This window comes from Erinaceus europaeus, chromosome 14 (genome assembly GCF_950295315.1).
Source record: "Erinaceus europaeus chromosome 14, mEriEur2.1, whole genome shotgun sequence".
NCBI classification, from domain to species: domain Eukaryota; kingdom Metazoa; phylum Chordata; class Mammalia; order Eulipotyphla; family Erinaceidae; genus Erinaceus; species Erinaceus europaeus.
The window spans coordinates 13,389,059-13,415,008 of NC_080175.1; the positions used below are offsets into that span (position 1 = coordinate 13,389,059).

General features: G+C 44.4%; 1 protein-coding gene across 10 annotated transcripts in view; it reads left to right on the top strand.

Moving 5' to 3' along the window:
• The window catches only part of AFAP1L2 (actin filament associated protein 1 like 2), a 123,330-nt gene that overhangs the window by 27,557 nt on the left and 69,823 nt on the right, over positions 1-25,950 (top strand). Inside the window, exon 1 of one of the 10 annotated variants that reach the window (XM_060171235.1) lies at positions 24,447-24,465. The exons of the other annotated variants lie outside the window; for them this stretch is intronic. The gene's annotated coding sequence lies outside the window, so the exon portion shown is untranslated. Of the gene's footprint in view, positions 1-24,446; positions 24,466-25,950 lie in introns of those variants that run through there. 10 annotated transcript variants of the gene reach the window in all.

Here is a 25,950-nt window from a genome sequence, read left to right on the forward strand (position 1 = left end):
TTTTTTTTTTCCCCCCTCCAGGGTTATCACTGGAGCTTGGTGCTAGTACTACAAATCCAGTGCTCCTGGCAGCCATCTTTTTCAATTTCTTTTCTCTTTACTGGATAGGACAGAGAGAAATTGCAGGAGGAGGAGATAGGGAGAGAGAAAGATAGACCCCTGCAGCCCTGCTTCACCATTTGTGAAAGGTTACCCCCCCCCCCCGCCGGAAGTGGGGAGCTGGTGGCTTGAATCCAGATGCTTGCACGGGTCCTTGCGCTTTATGCTATGTGTGCTTAACCAGGTGCACCTACGCCCAGCTGCCTGAAATTCTTTGTTTTTGTTTTTTTTTTGTCTCTAGGGTTATCACTGGGGCTTGGTGCAACTGCTCCTGGAGGCTATTTTTGTTGCCCTTGTTGTTTATCCTTGTTGTTGTTATTGCTGCTGTTGCTGTTGGATAGGACAGAGAGAAATGGAGAGTGGAGGGGAAGACAGAGAGGTGGAGAGAAAGATAGAAACTTGCAGATCTGCTTCATTGCCTGTGAAGCAACCTCCCTGCAGATGGGGAGTTGGGAGCTTGAACCGGGATCCTTAAGCCAGTCCTTGTGCTTTGCGCCATGTGCACTTAACCCACTGCACTACCACCTGGGCCCCTTGAAATTCTTTATAAGGGGGGTGGGACATAGAATAAGAAATGGGCCTTTTGTGGTCCGGGAGGTGGCACAGTGGCTAAGGCACTAGACTCTCAAGCATGAGGTCCTGAGTTCAATCCCCGGCAGCACATGTACCAGAGTGATGTCTGGTTCTTTCTCTCTCTCTCTCTCCCCCCGTCTTTCTCATAAATAAATAAATAAATAAATAAATAAATAAAATCTTTTTAAAAAATGGGCCTTTTATCCCCAGGTATTATAGCCTATGCTATTATACCAATGCTGTTTTTTAGTAATTTATTTTTCTTTCTTTATGTCCTTATTCTAAACTAAATCACTGTAATACTAACATATTCTAAACACTCTAGTTTTCCCACTGACCAATTTGTCCATTTATACACTATTGCCACAGGTTTTAATTTTGTAGCTCTGTGACATCCTCTTTCACACTTTTTTTTTTAAAGTGTAAATTCCTTGTCTCTGCCTAGTACAGTTAGAGATCATACTAATCAACTCCAACACCGTTCCAGCCACCTAGTAGCTTGCAATAAATAAGAGGCCCCATCGCCATGCCCTCTGATAGACGCATAGTATAAATGATCTTCTTTGGCCTTAGCATGAGGGTAAGTAGAGTTTTCTATCTCCATTGTAAACATGAGGAAACTAAGACTCAGGAAGTTAGAGTTGTCAAGTGATCAGCCTGATAAAAAGAGGGAGACACATACAGGACTCTTCTTTCAACAAGTTCTAGGTCAAGAAGTCTTTCCAGGTCAGTGGAGAGACTCCACTCAGGATGTTCCCTGAAGCCAGTATCTGCTGTCTTGCAGTAGGATGATGAGGCTTCATTGGAGGAGAGCCTCACACCTGGGAATGAAATCGTCTTGGACATAAATTCTGTCATCACCCAGCATTCAGTTGTCATTAAAACCCAGAAAGTGAGCATCTAGGTTCTTTTTTTTTTTTTTTCACTGCAAGACTATAAATAGGTCATGATATATATATGTGTGCAGAGTATCTGATCAAAATTAATAGAAAAAAAAAAAACCCAGACAGTGGGGGAAATAAAGTCGGACTTTGTCTACTACTCACCCCTTGTGTGACTCAAGTTTCTGGCAGGGATAGAGTTCTGTTAGTGCCTTCTCCCCAACACACAAAAGGAGAGCAAAAGCGTTTGCCACGTCAAACATATAAAGCCTCATTCAACTCACTCTCCTGACCTTGGCTGGTTCCCACCCTCAATGAAATTGGAAGACAAGGGAACTGACTTACTCATGGAAGGGACTGAACTTTTACTTTCTCAGACTTGATTAAAACATTGGGAGTTTGGGGCATTAGGGGATCAAGAGATTATCATGTGACTGTCCTGGAAGGATTTGCCTGTAGGAACTCATGTGGAAGCAGAACTATCAAAAGGGATTTACCTAGAAATGGCAATAAAAAATGTAATCTGAGATATATTAGAACTTCTAGTAGAGGAGAAAGTATCTGTCTCTCTCTTCCTCCTTTTTCCCATCACCACTCTCCCACCCCTAAGAGATAATTGTTTTATGCAACAAGTCTCCCCAAAGTTTTAACTGGGTGGTGGGTGACTCATTTATTACTCCTTTTTTTTTTTTTTTTTTTTTGTAGGAAAATGGTTAGGGCGTTTCGGCAGAGTCAGTGTGACTTGCTTTTGAAGAACAGGATTTTTGCTGACCTCCTCACTCACAGAGGAGCTGGTTGAAGTCATCCCTTCTCCATCTGGTGTGTGTCATGCTTTATGCCACCCCAGGGACAGATGCTTTTCCATGATGGGGCTGAGGTTCTCCAGCTCAGGCCCCTTCGGATGACTGCTGACGTAAGGAAAATGATGGTCTTGCTTGGTCTCTGGTGGCCAGGTCAACAGGTCAAGTTTCTTGGATAAAGACAGAGAGAAATTAAGAAAGGGAGATAGAGAGGGAGAGACACCTACAGTGCTGACTCACCACTCACGAAGCATCCCCACTGCAGATGGGGACCGGGGAGAGGAGGGACTTGAACCCAAGTCCTTGTGTATTGTAGCATGTGCACTCAACTGGGTGTTCCACCACCCAGCCCTCAGATCAAGTTTCTTCCTCTATGGATTTCCTTTTTTTTTCTTTTTTAATATTTATTTATTTATTCCCTTTTGTTGCCCTTGTTGTTTTATTGTTGTAGTTATTGTTGTTATTGATGTCATTGTTGGATAGGACAGAGAGAAATGGAGAGAGGAGGGGAAGACAGGGGGAGAGGAAGATAGACACTTGCAGACCTGCTTTACCACTTGTGAAGCAACTCCCCTGCAGGTGGGGAGCCGGGGGCTCGAACCGGGATCCTTACACTGGTCCTTGCGCTTTGTTCCACCTGCGCTTAACCCTCTGCGCTACTGCCCGACTCCCTCTCCATGGATTTTCTTTGGAGATTTTTTTTCTTTGGAGTCCTCCTTTTCCTTTGTTTGTACTTCTTGATTTTTTTCTTTTATCATTTTATGGGGAGGGGGAGTTAATGGTTTGTAGTACAGTTGTCTACACTTGGGTATAATTTCTCATGTCACTGTGATAGGTGTCTGCAAGTCACACTCACCCCCAACTTGGGTCCTTTCCACCATAATGCACAAGGGTCCTAAAGACCCCTCCCAGTCCCTATCCTCCCCTCCTTTGCAATACATTAAAGCCAGCCCAAATTTTACTTTGTGCTTTCCTTTCTGTTCTTAAGTTCCACCTATGAGAGATGATCCATTATTCAGCCTTCTCTTTGGCTTATCTCACTCATAGTTCCTTCCAGCTCCATCTAACATGAGGCAAAGGAGATAACTTCATCATACGTAATAGTCAAGTACTTGTCCCTTGTATATATATTACAACATTCTCAGTTACTCATCTGTGGTTGGACACCTGGGTTGCTTCCAAGTTTAGACTATGGCAAATTGTGCTGCAATGAGCATAGATGTACATAGATCTCTTTGAATATATGCATTTGTTTCCTTTGAATACATCTCCAGGAGAGCAATTGCTGGGTGATAAGGTAGCTCCATTTCTAGCACTTTGAGTAGTCTCTGTACTGCTCTCTACAGAGGTTGGACCAATTTGTATCCCCACTAGCAGTGTAAAAAGGTTCCTTTAGCACTGAAACCTCTCCAGCGTTTGTTGTTACTATCCTTTCTAGTATGACAGTCTTACAGGAGTAAAGTGGTATTTCATTGTTGTTTTTCTTTGCATTTATCTGATAACCAGTGACTCTGAGCATTTTTTCATTTGCCTGTTGGCTCTTTAGATCTCTTTTTTGGTGAATAGTTTGTCCAAGACTGTAGAGTGCTGGGAAACAGGGAGATGGGGATTGCTACTTCTCAGTGACCTTAGCTTTTGTTTTTGGAGGCTGTTTCTTCTTCTAGCGTTTGCCCTTCTTCCGTAGCCAGTCAACAGCGTCAGGTTGAGCCTGATGTAAAGTTTCGAGACCTCCTTTGAATCTGGAGAGGTGGCAGTCGTTGACTATGTGGGTCATAGTCTGTCTGTAGCCGCAGGGGCAGTTCGGGTCGTCTCTGGCTCCCCAGCGATGGAACATAGCGGCGCACCGGCCATGGCCTGTTCGATAGCGATTGAGGAGGGCCCGATCATAACGTGCTAGGTCAAAGCCGGGTTGACGCTTGCAGGGGTCTGTGAGGAGGAGGCTGTTAATTTCAAGCATCAGCTAAGAAGCAGAGATGTGTGACAATTTTGAAGATGGTGGATTTGTAGGGAAAATAAGACATTTCTTCATGAAGGGAGTCCATTGTTTTTCATAAAGAAAGCATAGTCCATTGCACTAGAAGAGATTCATTTACATTCTAAATATTCTGACATCTGGTATTATAATGAAGGCACTGGCAGCACTTTTAATATTTATTTATTTATAGCAAACTTAGTTTGTTTTTCAAAGGACTCAGATTTTAGTGCCTGTTCCAGCTTTCGTATCTTTCCCACCCAGGAGTTTGATATCAACTATGGAGGTTCAGTAATGTAATAATGGTTTCACACCTGACTGAGTGGTAATTATAGTCAGTTTCCTGTGTCAGTATAAAGCTTGTGCTTATTTTTAGAAGTATAAGAACAATTGAAATAAGAAAGATTGGTAAGCCGCTGTCATGTGAATTCTGTGAATAGTGCAAATAAGAATGTATCTCCCCCTTTTTTGGTATTTATTTATTTCTACAAGTGGAACCATCTACTTGCAGTTGGTGGGACCACACCTAGTCATTTGTCCCCTCATTCTGAAGGCCTTGCCCTCATCTCTGTCTTTCTGACCCCTCTGCTTGCTTCAGTGGCTTTCTGGCAAATAAGGCATTGGCACAGTGGTGATAGGGTACCTGTAAAGATCAAGGACGGCCACAATTCAGTTTCTTGGGAAGCGTCCCTGAGAAAGGTTGTAGAAACACATTGATTCCTTTTTGGACTCCCTAAGATTAAGGGGACACCCCACCCCCCCAACCTGGAAATGTAGCCATCTCTGTAATGTGCTCTCAACCCTTTTTCTATGCTTTTCTAGTCCTTGCTCCACCACACTATTGCTAAGCTAAAATGATGGCATTTGGGAGTAGAAATGATTCCTATTCATTCTTGTAGTTAGAGTTAGGAGGTCAGTAAATACCCAGCACCCATTCAATCACTAATCCACTGCTACTTGGCCAACACTACTGATCTAGAAGCTATGCTTCCTTGACGTTTGTATAGTCCCTTGTCTACAGCATAGCAAATGGCCTACAGATATTTGTGCCCTTCCCATCCCTCATGTCACCTCACCTTACTATCCACAGGGATGACATTTTTCAGAGAGTGAATCACATCCTTGTCCTTGGTTCATCTTCATTCAGAGTTGTCTAGTTTGCAAATCATGCTTCCAACCACATTTGACCCTTGACCTGGAGCTAGCCTCTCTATGAGTCATAGGTCTGTCTCTGTTAGATTTTTTTTTTCCCCCTATATAGTCTGGTAAAGTATCCTATCGACTAAACTTGTGTGGTAACTAACTCTTCGTGTGCTAGTTGAGGTGAAGTTCACAGAAGCTCAGATTTGGATACTCAGAGGTGTTCTTTCACTTTGGGGTATCTGGAGGTGGCAGGGAGGAAGAAAATGTGAATGAGTGAATTATTAGGCCAAAAGGAGAGATTTTGTGTGTGTGTATGAGGAACTTGCTTGTAGCAGGAGCCCTAGTGATATTTGAAAACAACAACTAGAATGCTTTTCAGCCTCCCTAATTTGAGGAAGCAGCTGAAAGATGGGCCAAGTTCAGTCTCCCCACCTCCTACCCCGCCCCAGGGGTCTGTCTCCCCACCATCTCCTTTCCAGTCCTTCTGCTCCTGACATTGTGGGTGGTGACTTCTGGGGAGGCCTGGAAACTCCGATGGATTCTCAGTCTCAGGCCTTTCTGCTTGGGTGGTCTCTTATTCTTCCCATGTTTTCCTAGTCTTGAGTCTTTCTATCCCTTGGATAGTGTTGAAGTTGTTGTGTGTATTTAAATTGAGTGTGGACAGTTCTGGATATAACAAGTTCAAGACTGCATTATCACAGTGGTGTTGTTTCAGCCGGTGTGATTGTTTCAAAATGCTCTTGTTGTGGCTATGGAGTTACGGAATTGTAATCCTCTTCCACGGGGAGCAGTGGCTGCAGAAGCTCTGCAGCTTTGAGGAAAAGCAACTGAATGAATGCTCTCTACCTTAAATGAAAGACATGTTTTTTTTTTTTTTTTTCTTTATTGGGGGGATTAATGGTTTACGGTCAACAGTAAAATACAGTTGTTGGTATATGTGTGACATTTCTCATTTTGCCACATAACACTCTCCCCCCCCCCCCCAGTCCTCCTCTGCCATCATGTTCCAGGACCCTGAACCCCACACCCCAGAGTCCTTTACTTTGGTTCAATACACCAAATCCAGTCCAACTTCTGGGTTGTGTTTTCCCTTCTGTTATTTTTCAACTTCTATTAGTGGGATCATCTCATATTCATCCTTCTCTTTCTGGCTGATCTCATGTAACATGATTGCTTCAAGCTTCATGCAAGATGAGGTAAAGAAGGTGAATTCACCATTTTTAATAGCTGAATATTGTGTATATTGTATGTATTGTATATATATGCATATATATGTGTGTGTGTATATATATATATATATATATATATATATATATATATATATATATCATAACTTTGTCAGCCACTCATCTGTTGTTGGACACCTGGGTTGCTTCTAGGTTTGGGCTATTACAAATTGTGCTGCTATGAACACACACAGATCTTTTTGGATGGGTGAGTTTGATTCCTTAGGCTACACCCCCAAGGTGAGGAATTGCAGGGTCATAGGGTAGGTCCTCTTTGAGCCTAAGAAATCCACATTTATAGGAGCTAATGAAGACTGTTTACATGCTGCCGAGATGCCATCTTAACAGAGTTTAGTTCTGTTCCTTAACATTTATTTCTTCTCTAAGCTGCAAGACCTGAAGTGTAGCTATGTCATGCCCCACCTCCACCAGATCTGAGCACTGGACCTGCCTCAGATTCTGTGCTCCATGTATGTCGGTGCATCTCACCAATCAGAGTGCTTGTGCAGCAATGCATGAGTGCGACCCTGCCTCTGGAAGGTCTCACCGACTCTTGAACAAGTCGAGAGTGTGCGGTTCCTCTAAAGTGGGGTGTTGGGGAGGACCAGTACAGCTGGACGTATGTGGTTGTTCCAAATGCAATTCATTTTCTTTTTATTTTCCATTTCTTTCCAGTTCAGCTTTTATGAGACTGGAACACAAAGTCAAAAACTTGAAGTTGGTTTCCATCTTGTCTTCAAGTTAAGATTTTTTTTAAAAAAATTTTATTTATTCACTTTTGTTGCCCTTGTTGTTTTATTGTTATAGTTATTATTGTTGTTGTTGGATAGGACAGAGAGAAATGGAGAGAGGAGGGAAAGACAGAGGGAGAGAGAAGGATAGACACCTGAAGACCTGCTTCACCACTGGTGAAGCGACTCCCCTGCAGGTGGAGAGCTGGGGCTCAAACCGGGATCCTTACTCTGGTCCTTGCGCTTTGTGCCATATGCGCTTAACCCGCTGTGCTACCACCCGGCTCCCTAAGATGGGTTTTTACTTGTGCACATTTACAATTAGGCTGGCGATGGGAGTCATCTCCTTTAAGAAAAAAGATGTTCCTTCTTACTGGTAGACCTGAATCATAAAATCTTATACTTCAGGGGCTGGGTGGTGGCACACCTGGTTATGTGTACACATTACAGTGTGCAAGGACCTGGGTTCTAGCCCCCGGCCCCCACTTTCAGGGGCAAAGCAAGTGTGTGAAGTAGGTTTGCAGGTGTCTGTCTCTTTTCTTATTTACTCCTTCCCTCTAAAATTTCTCTCTGTCCTGTCAAATTAGATAAAATTAAATAAAATCAGTTATCAGAAAAATAAAACCAAAACATTATATTTGATGACCACGATTCTTATCACATTTGGGGAATTTTGTCATTAGAAAATTTGTGTGTAGAGCTCCAGTGGCGCAATCGGTTAGCGCGCGGTACTTATACAGAAAATTTGTGTGTGTGTGTGTGTGTGTGTTTTGTCTTGTGAGTTACAGTAGTGCCCACTTAATATTCATGCTTCTTCCCTTTTGAGCATCCTGGGGACCAGAAAACCCTTCTGCAAAGGGCCGCTGGTCTTGTGGCCATGTGGTGTGTGGGGTAACGACTCAGACCTGCAATGGAGCTGTCAGTAGCGCTGGACGATGTGCCAGCACGTGAGTGTGGCCATTTTCCAAAATGTTTACTTATGGGAAGTCGAATGTGAATTTTCTGTATTGAAATATTTTGTGCGCTGAAATATACTTCTTTAGATTTTCTTTCAGCCATAATAAAAATAAAAAAGAAATAATAACATAACAGTTCTCCTCTTGGATTCTCGTCTTGGACCACACAAAGACAAGTGGTGGGCTTGACATAGCCCGTGAACATAGTTCGCTAATGCCTGTTCCGGAAGCTGAGACAGGAGCTCCCAATAGTAGCTCACATGCCTGGTAGCCAGAAAACTCTAATGAACTTCAATTAACACCAGACCAGCTAATATTTGGTCTGAAGCAGGCTCCCTTCTCACCACACCCCTAGGTTATGTCGTCCCAACGTGACACTCCTTGGCTCCCAGGGACTTAGCCCACCCCTGACCTACAAACTTAAGTTTTTTTTTTTTGTACTACTTTTTAAATATTATTATCTTTTTTTTTTTTTTATTGCCACCAAGGTTATCACGAAGGTTTGGTGTCTATGTGATGAATCCACCTCTCCCAGCAGCTATTTTCCCATTTATTTATTTATTTATTTATTTATTTATTTATTTATTTTTAGGACAGAGAGGAATAGAGAGGGGAAAGAGGAGATAGAAAGGGAGAAAGCCACTTGTAGAACTGCTCATGAAGCTATCCCCCCAGCATTTGAGGACTAGGGACTCGAACCCGAGTCTCTGTGCATGGTAATATATGTGCTCAACTAGGTGCTGACCTGGCCCCTATTTTTTTTTTAAAGGTTCATTGGGGAATGAATTGAGGGTTGGCCACCTGTTAGTCTGATACCACCCAGTGGCTTCTTTTAATTAATTAATTGAATGGTTGGTTTTTTTGAGAGGAACTGGAGCCTTACACATATGCGGTTTCACTGCTTCAGGCCGAAGTGCGTTCCGAGAGACAGAGAGCAAGGGGAAGACTGAGGCATTCAAACTTCTTTTGTTGCTGTAGCACATTTTCATGCAGTGCTGGGCTTCAAATTTGGGTCACACACATGGCCATGCTGGCACCTTAGATCTCTGTCCGCCCTTTCCCCTAATTCAATGATTGAATTTCCATACTGTTATGTATCAAAGTACTATTTTACCATCATGGAAGTGTGTGTGTGTGTGTGTTGCCCATGGTGCTTCCAAGCAATGCCAGGGCTTGAACCCAGTACACGGTATAAAAGGTACATGCTTTGCTCACTGAGCCAGGCTTAGTTCCCAAGACAGGCCTAGCTTTTTTTAAAATTGATTTAATAATGATCGGCAAGATTGTAGATTAAGAGGGATACACTTCCAGACAGTTCCCACCACCAGAGTTTCATATCCCATCCCTTCCATTGGAAGGTTTCCTATTCTTTATCCTTCTGGGAGCATGGACCCAGGATCATTATGGGGTACAGAAGATAGAAGGTCTGTCTTCTGTAATTGCTTCTCCACTGGACATGAGCATTGGCAGGTCATTCCATACTCCCAGCCTGTTTCAATCTTTCCCGAGTGGGGTAAGACTCTGGAGAAGTGGTGTTGCTGTGTACATAGGTGAGGTCATCTGCCCAGGGATGTCAGGTTAGCGTCATGGTAGCAACTACAACTTGCTTGCTGAAAAGCATTATATTGTCTAGGGAGATGGTGTAATAGTTGGAAATAGGACTAGAAAGCTGGATCTAGAGACCAGCATACTTAAATAATGGATCAGGGCAGAGAGTAGCTCCCCAATGTGGGAAAAGTATATAAATACTGGTAACTGTAGATCCCGTTGGTCTGATCTGGAGCCCATGTCTGTTCATATTCAGCACAGGAGCCTGTGTGACCTCTGCATCCCTGTAGGTCTGCATCCCTGTAGGTCTGCACTCCATGGTCATAGCTAGGAACGTTCTAGACTACACTAATTTCAGGACCTGTCTTCTTGAATGGTAGAGTCTGTTGACCTAGCCTGCAGTTCAACCGTGTCAGATAAAGTAAGGACTACAAAAGCTGGATAAGGGCAAGAGACCGGCATACTTTAATGATGGTCTTTTTTGTTACTACCAGGCCACCCCATCATCTGGGGCCCTAGTCCAGGAATCTTGGGATTCCCACATAGATAGGACAGGCCTAGACCTCTAACAGATCCCTCTCTCCACCATCCCTGGTCATCTCAATCAAGAACAACATAGTGGACCTTCTTGTGAACCTCTAGAGGACCTTGCCCTCCATGTGGATCAACAATGATAGGGACTTCCTTCCCCACTCACCAAAGGGAGCCCGGCTTAGTTCTTTAAAATTCATCTAGAGGAGTTTCTTCAGGCTGCAACCCCAACCTTGGGGCCCTTCCAGCTCTTAGTTGGAAGGTCTTTCCAAGGATGGAGAAACTGAAACAGCTGCGTGATTTTTTTTTTTTTTTTTTTTTTTGTCCTTCTAGAATCCTCCAGCATGGGGGTGAGTTCAGGACTCTGGCAGCTCCTGTGTAAATGTGGATCAGCTAAAAGCACATCTGGGAACGAAGCTGGAGCAAACTCTGCTGCTCGTGAACCAGTGAGAACAGTTTCCCCAAAGCCAGAGTTTACAACATCTGCCTTTGAGGTCCAAGCTTGGAGAGCAGAGGCTGGAGAGGGGTCTTCAGAGACCTATGGGGGTGCTTTTGCTCAGCTGGATCTCTGTGAAGACCCTCCAGGGAGGAACATCCCCCCCACACACACACACACACACACGCTGAGACCACTGTCCTAATGTCAGTTCGTTACCCCCTGACTCTGTGGGTCTGTGCCAGGGGTTCAGCCAGCTGTGTTGTTTGTCTCACAGTTTCCAGAAACACTTTTCCTCTTTCTGCTTGAATGACCAAGTTTCAGAGGGGGGAAAATCAGTAATGTGCAGGCCATTTCAGATCTGTGACTTCAGCTGGGCTGTTTTGAGTCAGGTTGCCTAGGAGATGTCAGGGGAGGACCTGGCAAAGGTCTATGAAGAAACCGACCCCGTGTCCTCCCAAGTCCAGAGTCCTGCCACGTCCAGAATGCTGACACAGCAGAGAGAAGTAAGTGTGGCAGAGGGCTTCAGTTGACCGCACAGTGCCAGGTGACCTCCTCAGCCTCGCAGGCCAGAGTCAGGAGGGCAAGAGCTCCTTCTTTATGTACTTCCTGTTGGAGCCATCCTTGAGGGAGATGAGGGCAGAGCAAAGCCACAGCTCAGGGGGCCTGGTCTTTGTCTCCCTCATACCTAGCTTCTGTTGACTGCTAAGTGTCCCAGTATCGTTATTTTTCTTTACTTTTAGAAAACTTGGATAGGACAGAGAAATTTAGACGGAAGGGGGGTAGGGAGAGAGAGATACCTGCAACACTGCTTCACCACTCCTGAAGCCTTCCCCCTGCAGGTGGGGACCAGAGGTTTGAACCCAGGTCCTTGCGCACCGTAATGTGTGCATTTAGCCAGGTGCGCCACTGCCCAGTCCTTTAAAAAATTTTTTTTTAAATTTTTTATTAGTGATTTAATGATGATTAACAAGATTGTAAAATAATGGGTACAATTCCACATGGTTCCCAACATCAGAGTTCTGTGTTGCATCCCTCTATTGGAAGCTTCTGTATTCTTTATCCTTCTCTGGGAATGTGGACCAAAATTCTTTATGGGGTACGGAAGGTGAAAGGTGGTCTGGCCTCTGTAATTGCTTCTCCGCTGGACATAGGTGTTGGCAAGTCAATCCATACTCCTGGTCTGTTTCTGTCTTTGCCTAGTAGGTCAGGGCTCTAGAGAGGTGTAGTTCCAGGACTCATTGGTGAGGTCGTGTGTCCAGGGAGGTCAGGATGGCATCATGGTAGCATCTGCAGCTTGGCTGAAAGGTAGTATGATATAAAGAAAATTGTTTAATAAACAGGTATCCAAAGGTGGGACTAGGGCAAATGAAACAAGGGGTCTTTATTCTTTTAATACTTTACTTATTTATTAATGAGAGGGATAGGAGAAGAGAAAGAACCAGACATCACTCTGGCACATGTGCTGCTGGGGATTGAACTTGGGACCTCATTTTTGAAAGTCCAGCACTTTATCCTCTGTGCTACCTCCTGGACCACAAACTAGGGGTGTTTGTGTGGGAGTAAACTGGGAAGTCTTTTTTAGGTATGTTCCATGTGGCCTATGACTTAGTAATTTTTGCCTGAGTCTGAAAGCATGTGGGTGAACTACAAGTATTGTTTGGGAAGATGGTGTCAGAGTTGAAAATATTAAAATTTGTTTTAGATATAGACAAGGAGACAGAAAAGCAGGTGGGAGGAGGAAGAGAAAGAACTGGGGGGCAAATGGTGTTGCATCTGATTAAGGATTCATGTTACAGTGCGCAAGGACCCAGGTTTGCCCCTGGTCTCCACCTGCAGGGGGGAAGCTTCACAAGTGGTGAAGCAGGGCTGAAGATGTTTCTCTCTTTCCCTCTGTCTCCCCCTCCCTTCTTGATTTCTCTGTCTCTGTCCAACAGTAAATATAAACAGTGAGAGAGAGAAAGAGAGAGAGAGAGAACTAGATCACTGAAAGCTCCCTTCAGTGTGGTGGGGGGTCAGGCTCGAACCTGGGTCTTGCACATGCCAAAACAACACTATCTAAGTGAGCTATTTCACCAGCCCTGTTACTTCTCTTTATAAAAGAATGTATATTGGGGCTGAGCAGCGGCACACCTAGATAAGCACACATGTTACCATGTATGAGAACCTGGGTTCAAGTTCCTGCTTCCTACCTGTGGCGGGGGGGGGGGAGGTGTAAACTTCACAAGCTGTGAAGCAGGTCTACAGATGCCTCCACCCTCCCCCCCATCAGAGTACTGCTCAGCTCTTGCTTATAGTGTTGTAGGGGATTGAACCTGGGATTTTGCAGCCTCAGGCATAAGAATCTTTTTGTGTAACCATAATGCTGTCTCCCCTGCAGCTTCTCTCCCTCTCTGTCTCCCCTTTCACTTTAAATTTCTTGCCGTCTATCCAATAGCAATAATGAAACTGGTGTGTGTGTGTGTGTGTGTGTGTGTGTGTGTATGTACTTTTAGTTTTCTATCGAGGAAACAGTGGTTACAGTTCTGTGCATCTTAGGGGTGCAGTGTCAACCCTCTTTCTGATGTGTCACTGCACCGCATCCATCATCCAAGTGTTAAAATACCATCAGCAAAGTCCCTCGAGCTCCCTTCATTGTTAAAGTCCCATCCAGCTCCTTTTGGTGACCTCAGTTCTGTGGTTGCTTGTTTTCCTTCGAAATATCTCTATCTATGTATTAGTCTGTCCCTTTGCTTTGTTTCTTTATATCCCACATAGGAGTGAGACCATCTGGTATTTGTTTTTGTCCTCAGTTGTTTTGCTCAGCTTACCTCACTCCTCCAGTTCTGCCCGTGTTGCTACAAAGGGCAAGACTTCATCTTTTCTCCAAGCTGAATAGTACTCCACTCTGTATATACCACACAGCTTCTTAACCCATAGTCTTGTGGCTAGGCACTTAGGTTGATTCTGTGTCCTGGTTCTTGTAAGTAGCACTGCAAATATTTAGCTCATTTCACGAGAGCCTGTGAGGCAGAGGGCTTTGAAGAGATAGGATAGTAACTTTATAAAACAGAGGGTTGAGGAGACTGAGTGGTGGCACACTGGGTTAAGCACACATAGTACTAGCCTAAGGTCCCACCTTCTCTAGGATCCTGGATCGAGCCCCCAGATCCCTGCCTGCAGGGGGTTGCTTCACAAGCTGTGAAGCAGATCTGCAGGTCTCTCTCTCTCTCTCTCTCTCTCTCTCTCTCTCTGTATCTTGCCTTCCTCTCTCAATTTCTCTCTGTCCTATTCAATAAAATGAAAAAGAAAGAAAGAAAGAAAGAAATGGCCGCAGGAGCAGTGGATTCCTAGAGCAGGCATCGAGCCTTAGTGATAACCCTGGAGACAAAAAAAAAAAAAGGCAAACAAACAAAAACCAGAAGGGTTGATGTGGTTTCTCTTATCACTATACATTTCTTGGAATGCAGCTTTTTCCAAATAACTAGGTTGTATTTTACAAACAAAAAGCCTTTTAGGCAGACTTTGAATCTCTTCAGTGGAATACAGTTAGCTATTTAAAAAGATTGAGTTCCAAGTGGAAATATCAAGACTTAGCATAGCAAGGTTCAGTATGCTGTCAGGTGTATAAAATCTTTTTTTCCCGCCTAGGGCCATTTTAATTTTTATTTTTTTATAGAGTAAGAGAGAGAGAGAGAGTGAAAGAGACCCCAACACTGAAATCTTCTTCAGTGAGGTAGGATTAGAGCTTGAACCTGGATTACACATAAGGCAAAGCAGTACACTATTCAAGTGGGCTATTGATATTTTGCTGGTCTACCATTTTGATATTGATAATATTCGGGGGCCATAGAAAGTTATCAGCTTAAAAATGAGCACTTAAGACTCTCTCTCTCTCTCTCTCTCTCTCTCTCTCTATATATATATATATATATATATATTCCTAGATTTATTGAGTTTGAGTCCCTTCTCTTGTCCCTTTGGTAGGGCTAGACCAAATGATTTTGCGGGTCATATATGGCCGCCCACAGGTCATATTTCCCCCTGCTCTGTACAGTGTGAACTTTACTTGTATTTTCTCTATCTATCTATCTATCTATCTATCTATCTATCTATCTATCAAATACTATCCCTAAGAAATTTCTGGAAGGGCTCACCGTTCATTGACAACATTTGCCCAGGAAAGGGGGCCAAGGCTGGGTGTTCATTGTTTGCACCTGCAGTGCTGGCTGCTTTCTTTAATTTTCTTTAGTTTTCCCAGCTCTGGCTCATGATGATTCTAATGATTGAACCTGGAACCTCAAGGTCTAGGCTCAGGAGCCTCAGGCCTGAAAGTTATTTTGCATAACCATTAGGCTGTCTCTCCAGCCTGTACTGCTGCTTTAGATGTGTCTGTATGATATAAATGTACATACGTGAGATCATGCCCATCCATTGTCCAGTAGAAGATTAAATAAAAAAAGAAAAGAAACACACAAAAGAAGTCATTGAGAAGGTATTTGGCTGCAGGAGAGCTTCCGGAAGTTGGTCACCCTTGGTCTGTTCTGGATGTTGAGATATGGAGGATAAAGCAAAAGAAAACTACTCCTGTACTCCTGGCGGCCCCTGGCCCTCCGCCCTGCCCAGCTCCAAACAGCTTCCTTTATTTGAATCATAAATTTTGGGCTAAACAATGACCAGTCAGACCAGGGCCTGGGCTTGGTGTTTACAGAGGGAAAATCTGGGAACACATTGGAATGAAGAATGGAAGCCCTGGGCTGTGGGGAATGGCTCTGCAGAATGGCCTGCCCAGGTGACTGACTGCCCAGGGAATAAGGGGTGGCAGAGGGCAGAACAAAGGCGAGTCCCGTCTGGAGGCTAAAGTCTCCAGCCCTCAAAACAACTCTTATGACATCTCCTCCCCCACTCTCCAGCTTGAGAAGAAACTTCAATTTGGAACAAATTAGTGAAGAATTTTGCTATTTCATCCAACTTAAGGGACGCGGGAGCCTTTGTTGCTTTAGTCTCTGCAGGATACAACTTGCCGGGGAGTAATGAATGCCTGGTTTCTCCCGGGAGAGTGGCATTCCGTTTATTCTTTTCTTTCCTCAGGATAACACAGTAGAACTCTCATATTACCCTCACTGGAATCCTCTCTTAAGTCTCTAGGTTTATGAGCTGTAGAGGTATCTTGTTTTCCGTCCCACACCGAAATCATCATCATCATTACCATCATCTTGTTTCTGCTTGAAACAATTAAAAAGAAAGGGGGAATTTTCTGTGACCCAGATTCTGATCTTGAGAAATCATCTCTAACCACCTCTTCCCCACTCAAGGCTGGTGGGGGGAGGGGGGTCTTACTTTGCTGGTTGACTTTCTTGAAAAATCAGTGTTCCCAACAGCCTGCACCGGGAGCTGTCTAGTCCCCCCTCTCAATCTGCCCATTCCGGCTGAGCGGAAATTTCTTTCCAAGATGGTGGCCAGATCCTTGGCCTTCTTCCTCTCCACCTGGCTTTTCATTTTGAGAACTCAGTATGTGGACAGGTAGACTGAAAAACAAGCTTCCAGCTTGTTTTAGCTACTCTGCTTGGTAGTGGGTGGGGTGAGAGAAAAAGTGAGCCCCGCTAGCTTGGCCCCCACCAGCCAATGGCCAGACATATACAGGGTGTCCATTCCCAGGAACCCTGCAGGAGGCCCAGCAAATACCAGCCAGTCATGGTGAGTAACTCTCAGTATTCCTGAGGCCTCCGAGTATACTTTGCTGTCGTGGGAAACATAAAGACCATTTCAACATTGCCTTGCAGCAGTCTAAGTCCTGATGTTTGGGGAAGGTTGCGGGAAGCAGAATTTGAACTGGGTAGAAAAAGGATTTATCAACAAGGGGGAAAGTGAATGCCTGGTGAAGGGAAATAACATAAGTAGAAGTTTTCAAGTGGGGAGATAGCCACGGTCTGGGTAAATTTCAGTAGTAAGGGAGAAAAAGGGAGCTGCAGGCCCCTCCCCCACGATTATGCTCCTCTGGGACGTGAAAAGGACAGCAAGGGGCTGGAAGGAAGTTCTCCTGGTAGGGTGTGCGCCTTACCAAACCTGGAGCCCAGGCTTGTGCCCTAGCAACATCTGGGAGTACCAAGGCAACAAGGAAACTCCAGTGCTGTGCTATGTTTCCCTCTCTCTTCTCTTTCATTATTATTATTATTATTTATTTATTTTCCCTTTTATTGCCCTTGTCTTTTATTGTTGTTGTAGTTATTATTGTTATTGATGGTGTCATTGTAAGATAGGACAGAGAGAAATGGAGAGAGATGGGGAAGACAGAGAGGGGGAGAGAAAGATAAGACCTGCAGACCTGCTTCACCACCTGTGAAGTGACTCCCCTGCAGGTGGGGAGCTGGGGGCTCGAACCGAGATCCTTACATAGTCCTTGAGCTTTGCACTACCACCCGACTCCCTCTCTCTTTTATCAGAGCACTGATCAGCTCTGGCTTATCTGTGGTGTGAGGACTGAACCTTGGACTTGGGAGCCTCAGGCATGAGAGTCTCTTTGCATAACCATTATGCTATCTACCCCCAGCCCACTCTTTCTTATCTCTATCTGAAGACAAAATAAAAATTAAAAACTAAAAAAATATATATCTGACAAGAGCAGTGAAATAACCTGTGTGAGACCCCACCAGAAAATACCAAACAGAAACTCAAAATGAAAGCAAATCTCTAATTGCATTCAGCTACCCCCAGTCTCACCCCTAACCCATGAGTTTGATAAAGCCCAAGCATCCAGGTGTTGTGCCCCACAGCCACCTCATTGAAGACAGGTGCAAGCAAATGCTAGGGGTGGGACTTGGAAACCCTGGTGGATTAGGCAATGGGTTCTTCATAGTGTAAACACGGCATTGTTTCCTCGAGACACAGGATGCCACTAAGTTGCTGGGTTCACCTAGACTTGTTCATCCTTTCTTGTTAGGGCAGAGGTGCTAGAACAGGATCCCACCACTCCATTCATCACGAATGCCACCCACTTCAGTGCTGGGACAGTCTTAACATCTATAAGAATATGTGGAGCCTTGTAGTAGCTGCCTCTGGACTGTGGGTTTATGATTGGAATTTTTCAATTAACCAGCAGCCCCCAGGGCGTGTGATCTGATTAGGGTACTTTAAATATTAGTACTCCACCCTAGGATATGGGTTCAAAGTAAAGTCTAGACTGTATTATTTCAGTAACTAACCTGTAAGAACCCTTGTAGAATAGATGTTTGCAATTTGATTACAACTTGAAGCAAAAGTCCTGGTTTTTTATTATTGATGAGAAGGCTAAGGGATAGAAGACCTCCTTGTCTAGCCTAGGGTAACTCTGCTTGGTGGAGATCAACTAGGACAGGACAGTTCTAATCTTTCTGTCACTGTCGCCTGTGTCCTGCACGTGAAAGCGCCAGAATAAATGAAAAATAATGGTTCTAGCTTGTTAACTTGGTTGAGCATAGTCATTGGTGCTGAACTAGTGTAAATATGCTTTATCTGATAGAGGCACAGGCAATGAAGCATTCATGCATACTGTAGTATTTAAGCATATCTCAAATTTGTTTTAAAAAATCAGCATAAAAGAGGGGGGGGCTGGCCAGTAGTGCAGCTGGTTAAGCGCACATGGCGCAAAGTGCAAGGACCTGCGTAAGGATCCCAGTTCCAGCCCCGGCTCCCCACCTTCAGGGGGAAGCAGGTGGTGAAGCAGGTCTGCAGGTGTCTATCTTTCTCTCCACCTCTCTGTATTCCCCTCCTCTCTCCATTTCTCTCTGTCCTATCCAACAACGAAGGACTTTGACATCATCAACAACAACAGTAATAAACATGGCAAGGCTACAACAACAAGGGCAACAAAAGGGGGAAAAATGGCCTCCAAGAGTCATGGATTCATGGTGCAGGCACTGAGCCCCAGCAATAACCCTGGAGGAAAAAAAAAAAGTGAAGGAATCAGAGATAAAAACAAGAATGCCAAAATGCAGGGAGGGGCAAGATGGCTGAGTAGGGAGAACTTGTGTTTACCTCTTCCTGCAAACACAGTGAAATACACCAGTGTCTGAATCGATGTGTGCAGAAATTGTCCTGAAACCCAAGTGAACAGTTTCCACAAGGGGAAAAGAGTTAGCATTTGGCAGAGAAGAGAAAGCTTTCTCATTCCAGGGAAGAAATCCCAATCTCTTAGCAACAAGTAATCAGGAAGAGGTCTTTAAGGTGCAGGGATCAGGGGGAAGATGTGAATTGAACCCCCTGCAGCTTCAGTGCTAGGATTCTATACTTAACAATACAGAAAGAGGAGGCAGGAAACTAGATATGGTATAAACTCTGTGGGAGATATTGGAAGGCGCCATTTTGACTCCCTCTTACACCCTTGCTGGGAGCAGCTGGGGGAGACTTACTGGACCTCGGTTTCCATAGTAATGGACTCTGGGGACAAATCCCTGAGGCATGCTCCACCCACCACCAGCTAAAAAGTTGAACCATCTGGAGCAAACAAAGACTCCTGCCCGCACCAGCCCATATCTGACTGCAGAGAACTAGGCCACACCCCTACAGTCAACAAACATCCCGTGGACCTTCCAAGTCATAGCTAGCTAGCAGAGAGTTTCCACAGCAAGAGAAAATGGGATATCTTTTGTTGGAGATTTGCCTGCTGTATTCCTTGCTGTCCCAAGGCCTTCTAGACTGCTCCCTGCTGGTCCTGGAGTGTTATGTCTCATAACTAATGAGGACTGGGGCTTTCCTTTATACCCCACCCAGCACAGGTTCTCATTCCCCAGTTCTGTGCAATCATAGAGACCCAGAAGCTCCCTCACGATCGCTAATCTGGTTGTCTCCAGGGCCCACTTGGTTTTGGTATGCAGGTGCCATTGGACACTTCAGGCCATAAGCCTCTGCTCAGGACTGCTCAGCCCTAGTGCTACGGCTGTTGTTGGGCACAGATGGCCAGAAACTCCTGACCTTGCTGTGGCTTCTCCACTCTAGATATGCAGGTGTCACTGGGCATTCACAGTACTGAACCCTAGTTATTCCCTAGGAGGCCACCTGGCCTCAGTGTCATCGCCACTGCTCTGCACTCACAAGCGTGAACACCTGCTTTCACTTAGGTCAGCGCAAACTCGGCATAAAGAGGCCGCTGGGTACTGGCTCCATCAGCCTCCTGGTTGTTGTCCAGGCCCACTTGACTCAGGCACTCTGTCCGCTGCTGGGCGCTTACAAGTGCAGACTCCTGGCGTTGCCCAGGCCTGACTGAGAACTAGGCACAGAGGTAACACCAGGCACTCACAGTGTGAACTGCTGTCACCGCGCAGATCACCTCATGCACAGACCCTTGCATCAGACCCTCAGAGAGCATTCAATAAAATGAGGAGATAGAAAAACTCGTCTTCGCTGATGGATTCAAGCAATAGCCTGGCAGTTATCCCAAACACAGCAAAGTTATGTAAGCCACATGATGAGAACTTCAAAGCAACTCTCCTAATTCATGACTATTGAAATCATGTCAGCTATATCTCTGGATACAGTGGAATAAAAGTGGAGATTAACTGCAAAATGAAAACTGGGAAAAACAGTTGCATGGAGACAAAACAGCATGCTACAGGATAACTGTTGGGTCAAGGGTGAAATCAAAGAAGAAATTCTAGAAAAAAAATCCTGGAATCAAATCAAAATGAAGATATGAGATATATGAAGATATCACAATAGATGAGACACAACAGGAGCAGGACTAATAAATTCACAGCCACACAGGCTTATGCCAGGAAACAAGAAAAATAGCAAATAAGCAATCTAATCCCACATCTACAAGAGCTGGAAAAATAGTATTTGAAAACTCAATAGAAGAGGAGTAGTAATAAAAATTAGAACAGAAATAAATGAAATACAAAATTATAAAAGACCAGATGAAGTCAAGAACTGGTTCTTTATAAAGAATTAAACACAACCGACAAACCTTTAGGTAGATTCATCAAGAAAAAAAGGGGGGTAATCCTAATAAATAGGACTAGGAATGAAAGAAGGGGAGTTCAGCAGATACTATAGAAATATAAAAGATCGGGTGTCGGGCGGTAGCGCAGCAGATTAAGCGCATATGGTGCGAAGTGCAAGGACCGGCGTAAGGATCCAGGTTCGAGCCCCTGGATCCCCACCTGCAGGGGAGTCGCTTCACAGATGGTGAAGCAGGTCTGCAGGTGTCTATCTTTCTCTCCTCCCCTCTCTTCCCCCTCCTCTCTCCATTTCTCTCTGTCCTGTCCAACAACGATGGTATCAATAGCAACAACTATAATAACTACAACAAAATAAAACAACAAGGGCAACAAAAGGGAAAAAAAAAGAAATAGAAAAGATCATACAAGAGTATTATAAATAAAGTTTAACCACTGAATTAGAGAACTTAGAGGAAATGGGAAAATTCTTAAGAGCCTCCCAGTATTGAATCAGGGGGAAACAAAACACCCAAGTGGCTAGGTCACAGGAAAGGAATTTGAAATAATCATCAAAAGGCATCTCCAAAGCAAAAACCCAGAAACTATACGGTTTTATTATTGACTCATACCACACCTATCACCTATGCTTCTGAAGCTCTTCCAGAAAATTGAAGAAAAGGGAATTTAAGCAAACACTTTTTATTAGGTCAAAATTACCTTGACACTAATAGCAGACACAAACAACAACAACAACAACAACAAAAAGCCCCACAGACTATAACCCTGTGAACAAAGAGGCAAATATTCTCAGAAAAAATCTTAGCAAACCAAAGTTAGCAATATATCATAAGGACCATACATTACGAACAAGTGAGATTTATCTCAGGGATTCAAGGATGGATCAATATATTTTTTAAAAAAAACAATATGTCAACAAAAGGAAAAATAAAAATCCTATGATCACATAAATGGATGTCAAGAAAGCCTTTGACAAAATCCAATATTTGTTTATGGTTAAAAAAAATCTCAACTTGGGAGTTGGGCGGTAGCACAACAGGTTAAGCATACGTGCCGCCAAGTGCAAGGACTGGCGTAAGGATCCTGGTTGATCCTGGTTCGAGCCCCCAGCTCTCCACCTGCAGGGGAGTCGCTTCACAAGCAGTGAAGCAGGTCTGCAGATGTCTGCCTTTCTCTCCCCCTCTCTGTCTTCCCCTCCTCTCTCCATTTCTCTCTGTCGTATCCAACAACGAGGACAACAAGAATAACTACAATAAAAGAACAAGGGCAACAAAGGGGAATAAATAAATATTTTTTAAAAAAAGTCAACTCGAAGGAACTTATCTCAACATAGAAAAGGCCATATATGGGAGTCAGGCGGTAGCACAGTGGGTTAAAAGTGCAAGGACCGGAGTAAGGATCCTGGTTCGATATGTGAAATCCATTTCAGGTTCTCCTTGTGTTTTCTCTTCTGATCTTGTTTTTCAACTTCTGCCTGAGAGTGAGATCATCCCATATTCATCCTTATGTTTCTGACTTATTTCACTTAATATGAATTTTTCAAGGGGTGGGAGGGTGGGGAGAATACAGGTCCAAGAAGGATGAGATTTAAACTTCCCATCAACTTTTCATTTATTTAAGAAATTTATTTACTTATTTTCCCTTTTGTTGCCCTTGTTTTTTATTGTTATAGTTGTTGCTATTGATATGCATGTACAAACTATTGTATTTACTGTTGAATGTAAAACATTAATTCCCCAATAAAGAAATTTAAAAAAAAGGATCCTGGTTCGAGCCCCCAGCTCCCCACCTACAGGGGAGTCTCCTCACAGGTGGTGAAGCAGATCTGCAGGTGTGTCTCTTTCTGTCTCCCTCTCTATCTTCCCCTCCTCTCTCCATTTCTCTCTGTCCTATCCAACAACAACGACAGCAATAACAACAACAATAACTACAACAAGGGCAACAAAAGGGAATAAATAAATACTTAAAAGATCATATATGAAAAACTCATAGCTAACATCATATTTGATGGCAAGAAACTGAAAGCCTTTCCTTTTAAAATCAGATGAACCCTAGCCTAGAACTTAGGGGAAAAAAACAAATCATATGCAAGGTAAGGATGTCCTTGCCTTGTCACTTTCACTACTGTTATTCAATATAGCTGTGGAACTCACAGCCAGAGCAATTTAGTAGGAAGAAGAAACAAAACCAGCCTAAACCGTAAAGGATATAATGCTTCCATTATCTGTTGGTTGGTCCAGCACAGCACTTGCATGCCTGAGGTTCTTGGTTTATCGCTGGCGTTTAGTTGCTGGCACTACAAATCTACTGCTCCTGGTGGCCATCCTCCTTACCCCCCTCCCCCCATTTTATTGGATAGGGCAGAGAAATTGAGAGGGGAGAGAGGAAGATAGAGAGGGAGAGAGAAAGATAAACACTTGCAGACCTGCTTCACCACTTGTGAAGCGTCCCCATTGTAGTTGGGGAACTGGGGACTCTAACTCAGGTCCATGAGTAGGTCCTTGTGCATAATAATACTGTGTGTGCCTAACCAGGCCACCACCTGGCCTCCTTAGATGATCATCAAAAAGCTTTTAAGGGGGTCGGGCGGTAGCACAGCAAGCTAAGTGCATATGGCACAAAGGGCAAGCATAGGTGCAAAGATCCTGGTTCAAGCCCCCAGCTCTCTCCACCTGCATGGGGGTTGCTTCACAGGTGGTGAAGCAGGTCTGCAGGTGTTTATCTCTCTCTCCCCTCTGTCTTCCCCTCCTCTCTCAATTTCTCTCCGTCCTGTCCAACAATAACAACAGCAACAATAACAACAAAGGCAATAAAAATGGGGGGAAAATGGTCTCTAGGAGCAGTGGATTTGTAGTGCAGGCTCCAAGCCCCAGCCCCAGTGATAACCCTGGAGACAAAAAAAAAAAAAAAAAAAAAAACTTTTAAAAAGTCAGATTTTGGGAGCTGGGTGGTAGTGCAGCGGGTTAAGCACACATGGTGCAAAGCGCAAGAGCTGGCATAAGGATCCCGGTTCAGGTCCCTGGCTTCCCACCTGCAGGGGGGTTGCTTCACAAGCCATGAAGCAGGTCTGCATGTGTCTGTCTTTCTTTCCTCCTCTCTGTCTCTTCTCCTTTCTCACTTTCTCTCTGTCCTATCCAACAACAACAATAGCTATGATAACAATAACAGTGACAACAATAACAACTACAACAAGCACAAGAACAAAATGGGAAAAATGGCCTCCAGGAGCAGTGGATTTGTAATGCAGGCACTGAGCCCCAGTGAGAACCCTGGAGGCAAAAAAAAAAAAAAAAAAGTCAGATTTTCTGGAACTGGACAGCCGTACATCCTGTTGAACACAGACATTACCATGAACAAGGATCCATTTTCAAGTCCCCAGTCCCCACCTGCAGGGGGGAAGCTTCATGAGCTATGAAACAGTGTTGCAGGTATCTCTCCTTTCTCTTCTCAGTTTCTCTTTCCTATCAAATAATATATATTTTAAAAAATGTCAGGTGTGTTGTTTAACACTCAGACATGGAAGCCACGGTCACGGGGGCCACCTAGAATGGACACCACAGTTTTCATGATGCGTCTGTAGGAATGACATTGGGTCTTGCTCCACCTGTGCTGTAGTTAGGAAACCGTGCTACTCATTACTGAGCTCAACTCTTTGAAGGTAGGTACCAACTTAACTGCCTCAGCGTCTCCTCTTAGCTATTCTGAGCTCTGTTTCTGGTGGTTCATTCATACTTTTCTCCCTGCCTGCATGTAGAGCAGGTTACTGTGTCCGCGTAGCTAAGTGTTCTGCACACCATGTAACTGCCTGTCCTGCCGGGGTGGGAAGAAGTCAGCTTTCCATGTGTGAAGCGTGCAATCTCAGAGCTGTGGTGCCATCCATGTTGCAAAATATTAACCTCCAGTTTGAAATGGGCAGAGAAATCTTCCATCCTCCACCCACTCTGCCTCCTCTGCCTCCCTGCCAAGGAGTCTGGGCCAGCTTTGGAAAAACCTGAAAAGAATCTTGCAAGTTCAAGCACAATCTTCACGCCTCCCTTCCTAGTGATTAACAGCGATTTGCTGGAGGTTGCATTCTAGCTTCTGGTTTTCTATTGATAGGGGGTAAGGGTCTGGGCTCCTTGTCGCCTGTGCCTCGCCGCCTTGCTCTTGTCACCCTTGCACATGGGTCTCTGGCTCACAGCTGCATCCTGGCCCTCCTGTATTGTGCAGTGTTGGTTTGGGAGGGGACTTCAATGGAGGTAGCTGAATGCTCAGCTCTGAGCTGTGGGTGCCTGGGGTGTGACCCTGTTGAGTTAGCAATGACCTAGGCCCTGCTGCTTAGTGTCAGTATGAAAAAACATCAAGGTGGGGGCAGGTGGTGGCGCACCCATTGAACGCCCATGTTACAGTGTGCAAGGACCTGGGTTCAAGCCCCTGGTCCCCACCTGTGGGGGTAGAGGCTTTACAAGTAGTGATGCAGGGGTTCTAGTATCTCTCTATCTCTCTCCTTTATCCCCCTGCTCTTCTCTTGATTTCTCTCTCTACCTCATAAAGTATAAAGAATAAATAAAAATTTTATAAGGATAAAGATTTAGAAAATAAACACATTGAAGGAGATTCACTTGGATGTGCAGTTCCTGTTAGAGCTTATTGTTTTTGTTTTGTTTTGTTTTGTTTTGGGGGGGCGGGAAGAGAGAGACAGAGAGGGACTGAGAAAGCTTCTCCCTCTTGGAGAGCTGGACTGCTAGTTTTTGTCAGATAAGAATAATATAGTTTCTCTTTCTTGAAAATATGTCTTGAAAGATTTGTTTACTATGAGAGAGAGAAAGTGAAAGAGGAGGAAGAGAGACTATAGAACTGCTCAGCTCTGGTGTAAGCAAGTGCTGAGGATTGAACCTGTGGCCTCTGGGGCCTCAGACATGCACAGGAAAGAAGGCAGGACAGGGAGCTAGCTCAGCCTTTTAGAGCACCGGTGTGCATTGTGTGATCACTTAAAAAAAGGCAGAGCTCCTATTTCATCTTTCTGACAACCTTAGCCTGGGTTTGAGGTGTATTTTCTTCTTCCTCTGTTGAGTTAGATTTTGGCTTCTTGTTTGTGTTTCTGAGGAGAAAGGGTCCAACTGAGTGGCCATCCAAAGGCAGGGCTCCTGAGCTCCCTTCCCAT